This window comes from Triticum aestivum, chromosome 2A (assembly GCF_018294505.1).
Source record: "Triticum aestivum cultivar Chinese Spring chromosome 2A, IWGSC CS RefSeq v2.1, whole genome shotgun sequence".
In the NCBI taxonomy this organism is placed as follows: domain Eukaryota; kingdom Viridiplantae; phylum Streptophyta; class Magnoliopsida; order Poales; family Poaceae; genus Triticum; species Triticum aestivum.
In genome coordinates, this window is record NC_057797.1 from 42,536,635 (window position 1) to 42,542,063 (window position 5,429).

A 5,429-nucleotide genomic window follows, 5' to 3' on the forward strand; every position below is an offset into this window, starting at 1 on the left:
TTGCCTTTCACTTGCATGACCGAATGATATGAAAATAATAATAGTGGAAGAGTGCCGTGGACTAAGCTGGAAACTGCAACATTTTATTCAGTGGAGAAGACAAAATAATATGGGCTCTTTATTAGATCAACAATAATGCATATGAGAGTCGGTCAACATTTTTATTTTGGTCTTCTCCTTGGTACGACTCAATAAAAGAAAAGGAAAAAAATTCAAAAGAACAGACTGAAATATTTTTGGAATTTTTAGTTTTTCTTGAAGGAAGCAATTTAAAGAAGGAAAAACAAAAAAAGAGAAAACTAATTACATGGGAAAGCTCCCAACAAGTAAAAGAAGAAATGATAAATCTTTTTGGGTTTTCTTTTAATACTACAACTAAATTAATCTAGGAAGAAAAACCGAAAAAGTAAGAAATATTTTTGGATTTTGTCAAAATTTTCGAACACACAAGAAGAAAGCAAGAAAATAAATCTAGCATTGATAATACAATGAAAAAGTGTGGATACTGACAACTGGAATGAAATGTCTGAACATGAGTATAATGTCGGTGAAAATACGTACTCACCCAAGTTTAGGTTTTTGGCCTAGCTTGGTAATCACCACCCGTGGCCTGGATAATAATCTTAGTGATAGCTCACGGAGGCTCTTAGTGCAGCCTCCTCAGCCCGTCTGGCAGCCTCGACCGCTGCGTTGTACTTGCGGGCCTGGCTCTCAAGAACGTAATATCTTCTTTTACTGTGATAATCAAAGAGAGCAGGTGCATGCAAAATAACAGGTGCAATGGTATGTTTATTGAACATCAAGTTGTAAGTATAATTAGTGGTTGTGCCCTTAAGGAACCTATGGCGCTTCAAGGCCTCAAAGTGTAAGTACTGGGTAGGTAGAATGGGATCGTTAGGCCGAGGTGACACACCCAGATCCTCAGCTGCACGGGAGGCATAAACCCCACCATAAAAGTGACCACTAACAACGTTGTGTTGAAATCTCCGTGCACAAATCGCTCCAAGATTATAACGTTTAATTCCTGTCAGAGTAATGTGTATGAGGCTCAAGTCCGGGGTGCATAGTGTGATGTGATAACCCACAACTATAGGGGATCCCAACAGTTTTCGAGGGTAGAGTATTCGACCGAAATTGATTGATTCGACATAAGGGGAGCCAAAGAATATACTCAAGTATTAGCAGCTGAGTTGGCAATTCAACCACACTTGGAAACTTAATATCTGCAGCAAAGTATTTAGTAGTAAAGTAATATGATAGTAGTTGTAATAGTGGCAAAAGTAACGGTATCAGTTTTGTTTTTATAGTGATTGTAACAATAGCAACGGAAAAGTAAATAAGCGAAGATCAATATATGAAAAGCTCATAGGCAATGGATCAGCGATGGATAATTATGTTGGATGCGATACCTGATGCAATAGTTATGACATAGGATGACACAGAATTAGCTCCAATTCATCAATGTAATGTAGGCATGTATTCCGAATATAGTCATACGCGCTTATGGAAAAGAACTTGCATGACATCTTTTGTCCTACCCTCCCGTGGCAGCGGGGTCCTATTGGAAACTAAGGTATATTAAGGCCTCCTTTTAATAGAGTACCAGACCAAAGCATTAACACATAGTGAATACATGAACTCCTCAAACTACGGTCATCAGCAGTAAGTATCCCGATTATTGTCACTTCGGGGTTAACGGATCATAACACATAATAGGTGACTATTGACTTGCAAGAAAGGATCAAGAACTCACATATACTCATGAAAACATAATGGGTTCAGATCTGAAATCATGGCACTCGGGCCCTAGTGACAAGCATTAAGCATAGCAAAGTCATAGCAACATAAATCTCATAACATAATGGATACTAAGGATCAAACCCTAACAAAACTAACTCGATTACATGATAAATCTCCTCTAACCCATCACCGTCCAGCAAGACTACGATGGAATTACTTACGCACGGCTGTGAGCATCATGAAATTGGTGACAGAGGAAGGTTGATGATGACAATGGCGACGGATTCCCCTCTCCAGAGCCCCGAACAGACTCCAGATCAGCCCTCCCGAGAGATAATAGGGCTTGGCGGCGGCTCCGTATCGTAAAACACGATGAATCCTTCTCTCTTATTTTTTTCTCCCTGAACACGAATATATAGAGTTGGAGTTGAGGTCGGAGAAGCACCAGGGGGCACACGAGACAGGGGCGCGCCTAGGGGGTAGGCACGCCCCCACCCTCATGGACAGGGTGTGGGCCCCATGGCCTTGATTCTTTCGCCAGTATTTTTTATATATTCCAAAAATAATCTCCGTTGATTTTCAGGTCATTCCGAGAACTTTTATTTCTGCATAAAAATAACACCATGGCAATTCTGCTGAAAACAACGTCAGTCCGGGTTAGTTCCATTCAAATCATGCAAGTTAGAGTCCAAAACAAGGGCATAAGTGTTTGGAAAAGTAGATACGATGGAGACGTATCATGCTGCAATCTTTCTTGCCCCATGATGCATTTGCCATTAAAGAGTGCAAAGTAATGAATTTATGGAAAATGAATGCTTTTTATTCTACCTTGTGTCACTCCTCTGTCCTCACCGTGACAAAGACTAGTCAAAATGACTCGTACTCGGATTTTGGTGGTTCGGCTAGTGAACCCCAATATGTACATGCAACACATAAGGCTTCTAGAGGCATGGTTAAGCATTATTATAAAGGCTAAATGAAACTCTAGACTCGCGAGGATGATATTTAAATTTCTTAGTGAAAGTTTCTGTAAGGTTGAGATGTTGAATGCACTCACCTGCGATGAAGGGAGTGAGCTCAACATTGTGGACATATTTCTCAAACTCTTCCTTGATACCTCCATCAACCATGAACTCGTTACACGGCCATAGGCACGATTTGGTGTCGGCGTCCCACGTCGAGCTTGCACTTGGCTCAACATAGGACTGTCGGATCGAGCCACTACTTGATGATGCCTCCGAGGACCTCCTCCTCGAATAACTCCTTCCAAAAAGGAACATTTTATTCATGTACAAATTTCTAAAAAAATTGGGTCACAAAATTTTTGTCAACAAAACTTCGCAAGATTGATAGAAACTACTCCCAAGGATGCCTAGAGGCCACATCAAGCATTCAAACTACTTAGAACTCTAAGAATTCAACATGCAAGCCCATTTACAGTAGCACCAAGAGTAGCTAATTATTCAAAATATAAACAACTAAAACAAAAACTAATTGGAGGAATGGAGGAGTCACATACCAAGTGGTAATCCCCAAATACAGTTTCTGAAATGTAGCTTTGAGGAAAGAGATCAAAATCTGTGGGTTTGAGAGAGAGAGAGAGAGAACTATGGTGATTTTTTTGGAGGTAGGTGACGACATGGGCTAAAGGGATAAGTGAGAGGGGCCACGTGGGGCCTACCACCCACCAGGGCGCGTCTTGGTGTCTTGTGGGCACCAGGGGCACCCCCTCTCTGATGTTATTCGTGTTATAAATTCTCGAATATTCTGAAAAAAATCATGTTAAATTTTAGGTCATTCTGAGCACTTTTATTTTTGGGTCATTTTTTATTGCATGGGAAATTCAGAAAACAAAGTAAACATGACATTATATTTTATTTAACTAAGAAAACAGAAAACAAAAGGTAGGGATAGAAAGTTGTGCTTATTAAAATCATCGACCGCACGTCTCTCGAAAACAATCCATTAATAAGGTTGATCAAATCTTATTAACAATCACTTTCGATTAACATGTGTACCTGAAGAACTTTCATAAAACACTAATTTACCTCAATGGGGACATGCATATCCCCAACAATAAGTACTTCATATTTCTTTTTGGCAGTAGGTAATGGGAGTTGAAAACCTCCAATAGTAATTGGCGGAGACTTTTCAATGACATTAATACCATTCACTCGAAATTGTTTCTTCGGAAAGTGCACCGTATACTCATTACCATTAATTGACATGAAAAGTAACTTTGCTTTTATTGTCAAAAAGGGTCTACCAAGGCTAATCGACATGTTGTCTTCCTCGGGCTACTTAAGTATAACAAAGTATGTTAAGATAGTAACATTTGCAGCAACAACGGTCACATCTTCACAAATACCGATAGGTATGTGACGTGGCTTGAGACTGCGGCTGTATTTCCCCAAAGAGGAGGGGATGATTCAGCACAACTACGGTAAGTAATTCCCTCGGTTATGAAACCTAGGTTATCAATCTAGTAAGAGAACCAAGCAATACTATGTAAACGATACCTGCACACAAAGAACAAATACTTGCAACCCGGCACGTAAGAGGGGTTATCAATCCCTCCTCGGTAAAAAGATGGAAATTGTATGAGATTGGATAAATAGATCTAGCAAGAACCCAAAATAAAATAAGTAAAGAGAAAGTGCAGCAAGGTATTTTGGGTTTTTGGAATAATAGATCTGAAAGCAATATGAAAAAAGATAGACCCGGGGGCAGTAGATTTCACTAGCTAGTGGCTTCTCTCGAGAAAATAACATACGGTGGGTAAACAAATTACTGTTGGACAATTGATAGAAGAGCAAATAATTATGGAGATATCCACGGCAATGATCATGTATATAGGCATCACGTCCAACGATGCTGTATCTACTACTATTACTCTACACATCGACCGCTATATATCCAGCATGCATCTATTGTATTAGGTTCATGGAGAAATGGTATAATGCAAACTATGACATGATGTAGACAAGATCTATTCACGTAGGAATAGACCCCATCTTTTTATCCTTAATAGCAACGATACATACGTGCCTCACTATCCCTTCTGTCACTAGGTGAGGACACCGCAACGATACATATGTGCCTCACTCTGTGTCTTGCTCTTCTTTGCACTTGCGGTCTTCTTTCTTCTTTGAGATTACGCTTTTTGAGACATATGCCCCTGCGGGCTAGATGGCCTTTGTGCCTGGTATAAGCTAGCGTCTAGCCCGAGCTGCTTCTCCTCCTGTGGCAAAGTCGTTCGTCAGCTTCATTAGTGCTGCCAGAGATGTTAGCTTGCCTTCCCCTCTTCTTCCTGAGCTTGTGTTGGAACAGAGGGACCTGTGCGCCGCTGACTAATGCTTCGATGGCTGTCTCCTCAGAAACGCGCCAAAAAATTTACCACACCCTACAGGGGCCATGTGATGATGATGTGCCAGATCCCGATGATTTTCGACATCATCGTATGATTTTCTGACGATTTAAACAGTTGGATCAGGCATGCCGATGAGGTAATTCCCCCCCCCCCACCCGAGTGGGGCCTGGCCCTCCCTCATTTGCACAAGGCTTACGCATGTCGCAAAGACATCAAATAGGATATTCCATTCAGCTTCTGGGCATGATTTCATGTGCCGCCTTTCATATCTGTGATTTTCAGCGCTGAAACCCTAGGAGTGCAATAATTGTCTCAAATA